This window comes from Sciurus vulgaris (genome assembly GCF_902686455.1).
Source record: "Sciurus vulgaris genome assembly, chromosome: 10".
In the NCBI taxonomy this organism is placed as follows: Eukaryota; Metazoa; Chordata; class Mammalia; order Rodentia; family Sciuridae; genus Sciurus; species Sciurus vulgaris.
In genome coordinates this window covers 30,908,706-30,922,640 of record NC_136470.1, presented here as the reverse complement: position 1 = coordinate 30,922,640, position 13,935 = coordinate 30,908,706, and the positions used below count along the sequence as shown (strand labels likewise).

Genomic DNA, 13,935 nt, shown 5'->3' with positions numbered 1-13,935 from the left:
TGACAATCCTGTAGTTTCCTTTGGTTGATGAACTTATAGACATATTAGGTGTCATGTACGGTGCTTCAATAATTGATCCTTTTGGAATCTGAGGCGTTTCTGATGTGATTATTTAACCTCATGCTCAGTGCTGACAACAAAGCTGCTCTACTCAGCTCCTCCACAGAAACACAACTGGTCAGATTTGCCAAGGCAGCTAAGTGTAAAGAAGCAACTGGAAGCCTTCCATTCCCACACCCCCATGGCATATCCTTTGGCAAGACTCTTCTCATTGCTTTATACAGAAGTGATAATAATGTATATTCCAGATGGAAATTGTGTTGGTGTTTAGGATCCTCTTAAACACAGTATGTCTTCCTCTGCCATGAACACAAAAGAATCTGGAATGAAATTCAGTACCTACTCTTGTTCATGGTTTCTAGTCTGCGATGTTTATGTAACAACATCCTTCTCCAAAATCTAAGAAATCTCTGAATTGCTACCATCATAATTTAAATAGTAGCTGCAGAATAGGGAAACCATGTTCAATCTTATTTGAACTCTGAGTTCAGAAACTAAAAGCTTAACTACCACCAGACATCTTTTACTGTCTGTCTCAGCACTTTAGAGGTTAATTTTCCTCACAGAGGCTCTCTGCCACAAGGTGGCAGTGGAGATTTGTGGTCACATGGTTAGGAACTCCAAAGAATGGAGATTAAATGACTACTGTCATATTACATCTATCCCCACAGGACTTTTTTTAAAAATATGAAATATTTTAGGCAATTCTTATTTTATGAGTTCTTGAAAATTTTCACTTTACCAACTCTTTTCCTTAAATTTATGAGTACATTTAACAAGTGCTTTTTCATCTTTGTAAAACTCATGTAACTTTATTTCAAAAGCTTCCAAAAGATTTTCATTATCCTGAGTTTGTATTTCACTGGGAAATCTCAGATTATAGCTTTTATACCAAGAGAAAATCTAATCTCTCCCATGTTAACCTAAATTTAACTTCTGTAAATATTCGTGGTCTTGGTGAAAATGTTCACATTCTCTAGTAACCTGGCCCTTTTACAAACGAAACGGACAGATTTTAATGGAAAGGTCATTAGTCCTTGGGCCAGAAGATACGGTTCCTTATTCTTACTCTGCCATTTTTTTAAAAAAAAATTATTATTATTATTTTTTTTGCTGGGTAACTTGAAGCAAGACACTTAACCTTTTTGACCCTCAGTTTCCTCTTCGGTCAAAAGGTAATGTTGGTTCAATACAGAAATAAAGTTTAAGTAAAAGAAAGTGAAATAAGTGCCCTTTAACAAATGTACCAGGATTGATTTACCTTCTCACTATCATTTACAATGAACATAAAATCTATTAGAAGTAAAAGCAACTTATCATAAAACCAATCTTTAAAAAGTAGGACAAAATTCAGTTCCTTTCTAACAGCCCTAAAAGGTCTTCTACTTCAATATCACATATGACCCTACATAAGAATCTTTGGTACTTTATTTAGTTTACAGATTTTAAGTTACCAAATTAGAGGAGAAAAATCTTCATTCTCTTCAAAAACCAAATAGAAATGTTTTAATTGCTCAATGCATTGAAAAGGTACTTCTGAGGTTTAGTCCTATTTATTTCCTGGAAAATATCTACTGCATTAGATTAATTAAGCTTTGTATTGATCCAATTAAAATATGAATAGATTGACTCAAAATAGAAATTATTATTCACTAGAAAAGCCAAAAAATGTGTCTTTAAAGGAAAAGGAAGCAATATTTTCATTATCTTCGAACAAAAAAATCATTGCTTGGCTAAAGTCTAATTAAATATAGTGATTAAGCAAAATAAAAAAGCAGAATAACAAAAGAAGAAAATTTCCAAATGTGTTATTTTCCATTATTATTTTGAACAATGTATTTCAAATATTTTAAATTAGTATTTTTAAATTGTGAGTCTATATTCATGGTTCAGGTCATTTCTTTACTATTATTTCTAGTATACCATATTGAGATCTAGAGCTCAGGGTCCACATCTTCCTCTATGAAAACCACAATCATTTTTTGTAAATAACTTAAATATTTAAATGTAAGAATATGCCATTGCTGTTCCACTTTTTCTCATTGGTAAAAAAGAAAATAATTCTGATCATCATTATCAACTCACCCAGGGCAATCACTCATATAGCATAATTTTCATTATTCAATGTTTTAGTCAGCTTTTTTGCTGCTGTGACTAAAAGACCCAACAAGGACAATTCTAGAGGAGGCAAAATTTATTTGGGGACTCACCGTTTAAGAGGTCTCAGTCCACAGTCAGCTGGCTACATTCCTTGGGGCTTGAGGTGAGGCAAAACATCATGATGGAAGAGTATGGTGGAGGGAAGGCACTCATAGGATGTTCGAGAAGCAGAGACTCCACTTACCACATCCAAAATATTACCCCAAAGATGAACTTCCAATGACCTACCTTCTCTAGCCACATCCTACCTGCCTTCTCTCAGTTAATCCCATCAGATCAATTCACTTATTGGGTTAAGGCTCTCATAATTCAATCATTTCTTCTCTTAATCTTCTTGCATTGTCTCACATGTGAGGTTTTGGAGAATACCTCACATCTGAACCATGACATTGAACTAGTTTTAGATTCTTTCTAGCTGGGGAAAACTGCTTTTCTTTATCAGGATACAAATCTCATAATGACTTGAGAATACGAAACTAAATCTTTAAACAAAACTTTAGGACATTATATTTGGGATAAAGTTATTCAGTGAAGTTATGTCTGCAGTTTATATCATATGGTTTTTATGTGAAAAACTTCTAGATAAATCATTTTCACTACTTGATTAGATTTTAAATAGATTATACATACTTAAATATAAAATTCAACTTATAAAAAAATACTCACTTGGCTAATATGAACTTTTAATGTTAACGTCTACATTTACCTTTTTAAAAAGTCTCCTAGGAATCATAATTATCTTTCTAATATTCTCGTTAAAGTCAAACTCTTAGTGTTGAAATCATGTATGTCAGAGACAGTAGACTTTTCACAGAATCAAATATAAGCATCTGTTTGCCATCTGGAGAAACAGGCCAGCTCAGAATGCTCTCCTGCACTGACTGCTCACAGATTTATCCCAAACCTTCCTTGTTCCCGTTAATGTGGGTCGTTTGACTCTGCACCCTTCTTAGTGCCAACCTGTGGAGATGCTCTTAGCTCTGACTGATTCATGGTGTTACCCTAGTCCAGTCACTTAAATTTGTTGAACTCAATGTCTCTTTAAAGCTAAGCGCTTTTAAACAAGTAACTGGTTAGAATTTCATTTATTAAATCTACTTATTCCTAGTTTTAAAGCAAGTTGTGAAATGTTTGCTCTTTCAAAAGTAATGACTGTCATTTTAAATGAATCAATTGATTTATGAAGAAGCAAGCACACATTGGTTGCTCTGAGTCAGTATGAATGTTTAAAAAAGTGGTTGGTCTTTCCTTGTTTATGAGTCATAACTAGAGGGGGAAAAAAAGAGTAACTGCTGAAAAACATAAACGCTCAGAGACAACTAAGAATCACTATCCAGGTATATCACAAAGTAAGTGAAAGAATTGTCATCCCCTTTAGTAAGTGGATGACATCAAAGAAAGTGCCTGGTTCAGTCAGTTAACTGATTTTGAAGGAGAATATCCTGTGTTTGTCTCAGCTGCTATTTTATAAGAACAGTTCACTCATGACACATGAGCATTGTAGATGCACTACTTGGCATATGGCACCCAGCAAAGGCTTAACCAATAGGAGGTGGAAAGGAGGCCAGATAGTGAAGGGAGGAGGCATTTACACCTGTGGAATGATGGGACAGAATGGCAGAGAGTTAAACCTGTGTTGACAGCTCTCTAGGGGATAGCCCAGCCCAGGCATCTTTGATAGTCACCAGACATAATCTTCCCAGTGGTCTTTCTGGGGACCTAGTTAAGGAAACTTAAAATTCATCCCAGGTAAAGAACTTGACCAGGATCACAAAGTGAAGCAATCAAATGCTGAGATAGAATCAGTCCTAGTCCTTTCTAATTCTAAAAGTAATTATGTTACTCTGGATTATGAAATAAGTTCTCAATTATAATTGAAGAGGCTAGGTAGTAGATTTTGAAATATGCTTATTCTGTTTTATAAATATCTTTAGTATATCATCTGATTATATTATATTAGCATGCTATGATATGATGGAATTTTTTGTGTTTGTAAAGAAAAAATCTTTTGGGATGCTTCCTATTAAATGCAGCATTCCTCAAGTAAAACTTTACAAATATTGAGCATTGGGAGAAATCATTACATCTAACACTTAACAACTTCATAGCCAGTGGTTAGTTTTCTGTAGTTATGCACGTAAGTCCTATATAAAATACTAACATTTCACTCTAGAGGCTGAGAGAGGAGGATTGCTAGTTGGAAGCCAGCCTCAGAAACATAGCAAGGTCCTAAGCAACTTAGCAAGACCCTGTCTTAAGATAAATAATAAAAGGGCTGGGGATATATCTCAGTGGCAAAGAGCCCCCAGGTTCAATCCCTAGTGCCAAAAATAAAATAAAATAAAATGTATTTGATATTACTTAAATCTAAATAAGAATTCACACATATAAAATTAGGTTTAAGTTTCATATGTTTACATACCTGGTCAAATGTGAAATTTTTAAGTAATAAAAATCAAATGATGAAATGCCTAAAATTTAAGTTAGTTAGTTACTTTAATGGGATGGATGATAATTTTCAGCTGAAACTACCTACTTCCTGTAGTGTGAAGACCAGGCTGTCTACCATAGCTAAGGGCCTACAGGTACAGTCAGGTTCCATGTGATGACCACCTTCCACTATGCAAACTACTGTGGAAATGTTACTCTTATAGTATGCTGTGATGCTGTACTGTCTTTGAGCTTTTCATTAATGCCTCACACATGCATGAAATCTTGATTATTTCTCTCTACATCACAAACATTGCAGAAAAAGTATCCAGAAAAAAGTAATTATAATTAAAAATGACCATGGAGGTCACAACAGAATATTTTATTATAGGTAGCTTCCAAGTAATTCAGTAAATGCTCTTTTCCAACTAATAGTTTTTTATTTTAAACTTTAAGCTTATTTTTAGCTAGCACATAAAGCCATACATAATATTAATGTGGTAATGTGATTTTTCACATATTTACACATTGTGCAATTTTTAAGTATCTCCTCAAATATTTATCATTTCTCTGCAGTCAAAAAATTTTTTTAAAATATCTAGTAAAGAATCTTTACACTTAGAGAAAAAAATGGTGGGCTTGATTTCTAAAAACATATAGGCAAGTCATCTACCAAATTCATGTTCCTTTGCAGATATTTTAAGGAAGTAATAGTACTAATTTAACAACATGCTTTTACTTAATTGAAAAGGTGAGTAAGTGGCAGATATGGGATTCAAATCCAGGTTAGTTAGATACTTTGAGATGTCAGGGGAATTGGCCCAAAGTATTGAAAACCCAAAGGAAAAAAACAGAGAACATATAGATTCACAAAGCCCACAATATAGTGTTTTTCTGTCATAGGAGATGATTCTAGTACTTGGAATTCCTGTTAGAGAAATATTCTGCAAATAGCACAATTATTCTTACTCCACAGAGAAGAGGAGCCAGTGTACTTATGAACGGATAATTGAAAAGGATGGCAACTGGCTTCCTATTTGGGCTGTGAATATGTTATTACTCTCATCACTATCAACAAAATTTATTGAGACTCCAAGAGTAAAGTGCACTGTTAAGCACTCACACCAATACGCCTGCAGCAAAGAGTCATTCTAAAATTTTATAGGAGAGAGGCAGCATCTTTTCACTTAAAACATAAATAGAGTCTGCCTGTTTCTCTACCAGCTCCATGACAACCCACTCTTGCCACCTCCAGGGAGAAAAATTAGACTCAGTGCTCGGGAGCTATTCTGAGCTGCCCATGGGAATAGCATCACACAATTCCACAGCAGTATCATTAGTGATACATTTAAGTTAAATAAAGCACTTCTAAGCATGGAATATTTAAATAGAGACTGGACTAAAGACATAAGTCTGTTCTGAATGATTCATCTCTTGGTAGACAACCACTAAAATAATAAATGTAATCATTTGCTCAGAGTGAAATATTTTAAAAGTTGCTCCCATCTGTTTTCTTCAAAAGAATATACCTTACATCTTTCATAAATCTAATATAGTCCATTGTTCTCCTCTTCTACTTTCAGAATCAGTTGTTAGTGATTGGTTAAGTAATAAAGTGTTTGAGGAACCAAATAAACATTTAAATCAAATAGCTAATAAATCTTCCTGTTTCTTTGACTGAAAAATTATGCCCCCAAGAGATAACTTGTATAAAATAAGATGGAGTCTAGCCATAATCAAGAGGTACATTGCCTCTAAGGAATGGTATTTATTTAAATTAAATTCATTTGTCCACAAAAGATAGGCTAAATTGTTTGCTTGATAGCTCTCAGAATATTTTAGGGGATGTATACAGGATTAATTTGAAGTTCCATGAGAAAAGAAATGTTGAGTGTCACCATGTGAAAAGTCAGTTGATTTCTCCCAATTTACTAACATGTAGACTTTGTGTAGGGCAAAGCTCATTGTCCTATCTCTCCTTCCATATCTGTTTGTTACTTGGTCCTCAATACCTAATGGTTTAGACCTGGTCCTACTATTAAATTATCTTTCATACACCCAAGGAATGATTCAACCCATGTACTTAGATTTAAAATTCAAGTAGTAACACAATTTCAGGATTAAATTTTCCTATAATTATTCCCTTTTCCCCAAAACACACACACACAGAGTTTAAAGCCAAATTCAACTTTCATTTTTACTTCAGAGGTCTTTTGGACTACAAGGAAGAGCTTGTGGATTTCTTTGGCTCAAGAAGACACAAATTCATTAAAAAGTAGTTCAGATTTTTTTTTTCCTTTGCTATTTAACCAAGAGGCAGAAATCCCAAATAATGAAGATAAAAAGAGCTTTCTAGCTACATATTATTGACTTTGTTCATAGTACTTATTATTTAACATAACAGTACTATGTTTATATGTTTGAAGTTCACATTCCATCTGATTAGCTTACTCTTTGCTAGTTAGTACTGAAAAACAGGCCTTAATTCTGAATTTAAATTCTTAATTTAATAGTAAAACATTTGAAATGCTTATTCCAGTTATTATAATAGTCTACTCACTGAATGGTACAGACTCTTATGCCTCAGATCCTTAAGCTAATTATGGTTTTTAATTTTATGAGTAACTGAGCAATAGTAAGATCATTATCTGATACCTGTCCCCAGTCTTACTTAAAATCCCTTAAGATGCACGGTTCCATTTATCACCTAAACGTGTTATAGTTTTACTTAAGACAGATACATTGTACTAAATATGATTTTAAAAGAATGAAGCAGAAAATGGCAGAGTTTTTCCTTCATCATCAAAGAGAATTAGAACCCATACTCGTTTGCCAGTTTCTCTGAGTCTCCATTGTATTCGTACGACCTCATCCTTCAGAGAGTTGAGCTAAATGAGTCCGTATGTTAATTATGTGCTCTGAGAGCACAAAGAAGAAATAAAGAAGTTATTACCTTCCCAAGTTTCTCAGGTAATGAGATCCACTTCTGGAGATATGTGGCACTCTACCAGAATCTATCATGAGAATGAGCTTTGCAGTAAAAAGCACAGAATTAATTTTTTAATGAAAATCCTCCACTGGTTTTCTGAGTCAGATCCACCTGACAAATGTCACTGGGCAATGTCATCACCAGTTAACCAGCACAGGTCTTTAGAACAGATGGTATAGCAATGCATTTTCAGAAGTGAGGCCGGCTAATTTCAGCCACCCCCTATGAAAAGGAAATAAAATAAAATTGGCTCCATGTCACTCAAACATGACAGTACTTTGGATTTTTCCCCCATGATGTTTTTTAGCCTTGAGGCAGATATGACAGGCGCCTTATTAAATTCCAAAAATAAATGTGGAACAAGAAGGCAGTGCATTCCAATGAGACATCCAACTTGTTAAAATGCAACATGCATAAAAATTGGTTCATTTTATTTTTAGCCATCATCCTCATCATTTTAAATCAAAATGAAAATAAAATATTTGTTAGCATTAACTTAGTAAAAATAGTTCAAAGATCTGCTTTTTTTCCAATAAAAATTAGCCATTCATTTGTTCATGAGTGCTTCGTCTGGGATTTTCTCAAATATCTCCGCCAACATTTGGATGCTAGGCTAAGGACAAAAACAAGACTTACGGAATATTTCTCATTCTATATTTTATTGTCCCCATCTAACAGCTCCTTAGAAAAACCCGGTGATATTTATGGATCCTTGACTTTGTACATGTTGTACATTTTCCAATGTGTTATTTTTGTCTCTAACTATTAAGATCTTACCTAGTCACACAGTTTGATTTTCACCATCTTCCCCCTCCCACCATCCTAAGTAGTCATTCTTACAATGTGTATCTTGTTCTTTTCTGTAGTGTTTTGTTTATTTATTCGGGCTCATATGCTAACACTGTCTACTAGAAACCTGCCAATAAAGGTTGCCTTTATTGGGGAAAGGAGTCCTCATTTCCTCCACATTACCTACAGCATCTAGCCTGAGGCTTTGCATGTATTAGGAACTCGTAAGTGTTAAAGAGAAATTACATGACCAATTACACAGATTACAACTTTACAGTCACTTTTGTACCTCCATTGTCTCAATATGGCTCTAGGAATTTTGATACTGAATACCAAAAGTCATTCAAGTTTAAAGTCTCAAAATGATTACATCCTATAATACAAGAACTAGCATAGTTTTGGAAGTCGATTCTGTTCTTCAAGGAGGATTGAGTTACATTGCAGGATCCATGTTTGAAAGACGATTTGGGAAACCTGTGAGTCCCACCCCGTAGTACAACAGGAACAACATTGGCCTTGGGATTAATAGTATCTAAAGTACTTTTTATGTGTTATTGAATATATAACATTCCTATGTAACCAACCTAGTTGCCCTTCAACAGATGAATGGATAAAGAAAATGTGGCATATAAACACAATGGAGTATTACTCAGCCTTAAAGAAGAATGAAATGATGGTATTAGCCAGTAAATGAATGGAGCTGGAGAATATCATGCTAAGCCAAAAAAGTCAATCCATAAAAAAACTAAGGTTGAATGTTTTCTCTGATATGCAGATTCTAATTAGTAATAAGGTGGGGGGGCTAGAGGAAGGCAGAGGGGTTATGGAGGTAGGAAGATTAGTAGAATGAATTGAGCTTTATTACCCTATGTGCATATGTGACTACATGATCGATGCCATTCAACATCATGTACAACCACAAGAATGAGAAGTTATTCTACTTATGTGTGGTGTGCCAAAATGCATTCTACTGTCATGTATAACTAATTAGAGCAAATTAAAAATTTAGAAAGTATTCAGCATTCCTATGAATATTACCTTTGTTATACATCATAAAACTGAAGATCAAAATTTACATAACTTCTATAAGTTCACTCATATAGAAGTGTCTGAGCTAGGGTTCAAATTCAAGTATTTGACAAAAAAATGAAGACAAAAACTAGTACCAAACACGTTGATTACTCTATCCTTTTACAAAGCGCTACTTTGTCTACCATGGGAACTGGAGGAAACTGGAGTAGCAAAGCCTGATTGGAGCCACAGGGTTCACTCTTCACCCTCTCTTTACCCAGATGACTTTCTCCTGCAAGCTAATACCTCGGAGCAGAAGTACCCCATGCCCCACTCCAGGGGGCTCCAGGGAGAGGCTTCCCCCCACTAACGACCAAGGTGTTGGAATAGTTCCTTCTAAAATTTCCTCAGTCCTGAGAAAGAGAATCTGATAGGTCTTTAATCAGCATGAAGGTACACTTGGCAGTCATGATCTAAAAATGATTGCATGGGCTAAAATTCTCATTCTGTTTCACTGGATGCTACTGTCCTAAGGAATGTTTCTAATGCAATAAGCAAAAAAAAAAAAAAATTGCAATATGATAGGGTACAAACAGAAATGTGTTATGCAAACTATCATTACTCCTAGGAAAAGAAGTAAGGCTAATATAAGATTTAAGAGATGGGAGAGGTTTTGCTATACCTGTAATTCCTCCAGTGTAACTATTGCAACACCCTAGGTCAGACAGAAAACACCTGCTGTTTTTCTCTCTTGTCTCATGATGTTCCTTATATTGTTTAATCATTCAATTTATGCCAAACCAGGGTATATCTTGAACTAATCATACCCCAATAGATATCAACAAGGTTCTACAAGAAGACCATGAACAATTAGAAGATTCTTCACTAGATAAGAAAAAGAAGGCAGTAGGCATGCTCATCAAATAAATACTCAAGAAACCAACAGCTGTTCTCTCCTCTGCTTTCAATTTTGCACTACATGTTAAAGATTATCTCTTGTTTTTCATTCTCCATTGGGTTTCCCTGCTCTGTTTAAGTTCAACAAGAAAACTGTTTCACGAAGAGCATTTGCTGTTTACACCACCCTCTTGTAAACAAGTCATGTCACTGTTGATGTGATGTCAAGTCTACAGTAAAGCTGGATGCAAAGAGAATTCAAACACACTTCAGAATTTCTTTCTGTAAACTGCAAAAGAAAATAGATTTTGTATAACAACATCCTTGAGGGAGTGTTCACTTCTTTATTAAATACCTCCTCATATCTCAGACTTGATTTAAATTGCTTTACCTATATCACTGTCTTTTTCTTCCAGTTGAAGACATTCAAGTTGAATATGCCCACCAAAAAGGAGTATTATGTTTGCCAAACTTAGCTAAGCTTAGTTTTCTAAGCTTTAGGGCAAAAAAATAAAACCTGGACAGAGAATGATGCTGTTATCTCATCATCCAAAAGCCATGATTTTGCCTTTTTGGTAACATTTTAAGTTCTTAGGTCCTATTATTTTTCTTTCTGACACCAATATAAATGTACCCAGTTTCACTTGGAATGTGTGAATCTTTAACACTAACAGTGCCTGCCAACTGCAATCCATAAGGAGATACATATTTCAGCACAAATCTGAGTGCTTTCTTAGCAGTATAAAAATAAAAGCAAAGTAAGTTGCTAAAAGAAAGGGCTTATTTCCCACATGTTAGCAAAATATCTACAAAGTACTGTATTTCACAATTTGGGCTTGGTAAATGCCTGTTTCTCAGCAAATCTCTTGATAATAAAAAAAGAAGACTACTCGCTAGTCACTAAAGCAGCAAAAGCTTCAGGCTTTGGGTTCATTGCATGCTTGGTATTTTAGATTCCAACCACATAAAAGAAAGACTGATACAAATGGATGATCTTTTCTTGATACTTAGTTTGCTTCCTGGTATTGATTAATCATACTGCAATGGTGGAAAAGCTCTGAATTAGAGGTCAGAAGATTGATGATTTTATACCAGCTCAGCCACTATTTATTTGCTGTATGAGCCTGTCACCTGACTTCACTTGTCTGCACCCCAATTTTCTCCTTTGTCCTTTAGGGTCACTAATGATTTACAGCTATTGCATTTGAAAGTCAAATGGATAGGGCTTATTGTTTTTATTATTATCATTCTTGTCAGGTGAGCTATAGGAAGACACTTAAATTGTAAAGTTTCACTGAACATACTAGCACAAACTAGATTTGAACAAAACAGAACACTTCCTTACATTAAATATTTTGCTTCTTTAATTGTGTGCTTTATGATATGAGTCAAAATTTCAAAGATGAGGTCATAGTGATCACTCCAAAAGAAATATAATTTTCAGTGTTTTTACTGTCATCATACTAGAGGTTAATGCAATCGTAAAGCTTGATTTATAAGAATACAGAACAAATAGAATAATTCCTCCAATGCAGACTTGAAGATTTTGCTACTACTATCTTGCCAAATGGTAATGTTTGGAGAATTTATCCCTCTATAAAACGTTAATTGATGAACAAATAATCGAATATGTACAAAGTAAAAAATGTTCCAATATAAAATAAAATTAATTCATTTACTCATCAAAACTTTAATTTTGGTAACAGAGATTGAATACAGAAGACGTTAACATTGAGCCATACCCCAACTATTTTTTGTTGTTGTTGTTGTGAGACTAACTTCTTTATAAGTTGCTGAGGCTGACTAAGAACTTGGGATCCTCCTGCCTCAGTCTTTCCAGAAGCTGGAATTACAGGCATGGGCCACTAGAGCCAGCTTCATCGAAATTTTTTATCAAGAGATGTTTAGGTGAAGTTTGAGAAATATTTTCATTTGAATACTTGTATCAGCCAATCATCTCTGACTCTTCAGCTAAACAACAGACAAAAAGAAAAATTAGATAAAAGTTACAAATACCATTGTAGCTGAAATTTAATTTTACCAGAGTCTGGGTGGGTGTGGTGTCAGGCATCAGTAGTTACAGCTACTCGGCAGGCAAAGGCAAAAAGATCACATGAGCCTAGAAGTTCAAGACCATCCTGGGCAACATAGCAAGACTGCCTCAAAATACAACAAAATAAAATAAAATACAGCTATTGAGCCTTCATTGGATAATGGTTCTTTAAAGAAAAAAAGCAAAAATAAATTACCACGATCTGCTGTTAATTTTTTATTTTGTTTACTTTCCAATTCATGGGATACTAAGTTACTTTGGATAGTTAGATTGTACATTTTCTGAAACATATCCATTTAGTCCTTATTTTTCCTGCTCTGTCTAGGTAAAGATCACAGCCAATCTTCATTAAAAATGTCAACATTGCCTAAAGTCAGTAAGGAAAAATGAAATTTGATCAAGTAACTGTACATTTCAGGTACACCAGGAAAATCATAGAAGTCCTCAGCATATCAGTTTAGTATTGGTGGACAAAAGAAAGAACAGGGTATCTCCCAGAGTATAAGGGTATGCCCCTCTGCTACCTTTGCATTGTATGCAGCAGATACTGAATGTATGAGGGCAGAATGTCCTTGTTCATGACTAAGTTGGTTTGTTTGCCTAGACATGTCCAAAGCTATAAAAATTATGTTTAACAAAGAAATTAAATATATGATCACATGAAGTGGTAGAAAATAGCTTAATAAATGAAATATGTTTCTGAATAAGACAATTGGATAGAATATACATTTCAAGTTGTAAATATTCTTCCCTGTGCTATTTTTTCATGTAAATCTACTTTAATTTTAATAGGAAACTATTAAGAAATTTATAAAGCATAGTATTGTCGATGAAATTCTGGCAAAGTGGAAAGTACTAATAATGATATAGACTTAGTTTTAGGGACAAGTGGTATTGAAAGGCATGGAATGTTACAGTTTAACAAAAATCAACTCAAAATGGATCACAGACCTGAATGTAAAACAAAATCTATGAAACTTCTAGAAGATAACAGAGGAGAAATTCTAGATGACCATATATATTCAGCCCCAAACCTATAATCCATGAAGAAAAGAATTGATAAGATGAACTCTAATGTTTAAAAAAAAATCTGTAACACAAAGATACTTGTCAAGAGAAGAAAAAGGCAATCCATAGGATAGGAGAATATATTTGTAAAGACATACCTGACAATGGACTGCTATCTACAATATATAAAGACCACCTAAAATTCAACCATAAGAACAGAAAAAACCTGAATAAAAAAAGGGTAAAGACTTTTACAGAAACTTCACCAAAGAATAAAGAGATGGCAAATAAACCCATGTCATAGGGAAATGCAACTTGAAACAATGAGACATCACTACAAATCTATGAAAATGGCCAAAAATCTAGAACATTGACAATCTCAAACCCAGGTGAAGACGTGGAGAAATAGGAAGTTCCATTTACTGTTGGTAGGAATGCAAAATGGTTATAGTATCTTGAAAGGCAGTTTGGTAGTTCCTTACAAAACTCAAAATACTGTTGCTACAAAATACAGCAATTTCAGTACTTCAGAAAATTG

General features: G+C 34.3%; 1 protein-coding gene across 1 annotated transcript in view; it reads right to left on the bottom strand.

Annotated features, from left to right (window-relative positions):
* Positions 1–13,935, bottom strand: part of ROBO2 (roundabout guidance receptor 2) — a 578,830-nt gene that overhangs the window by 385,468 nt on the left and 179,427 nt on the right.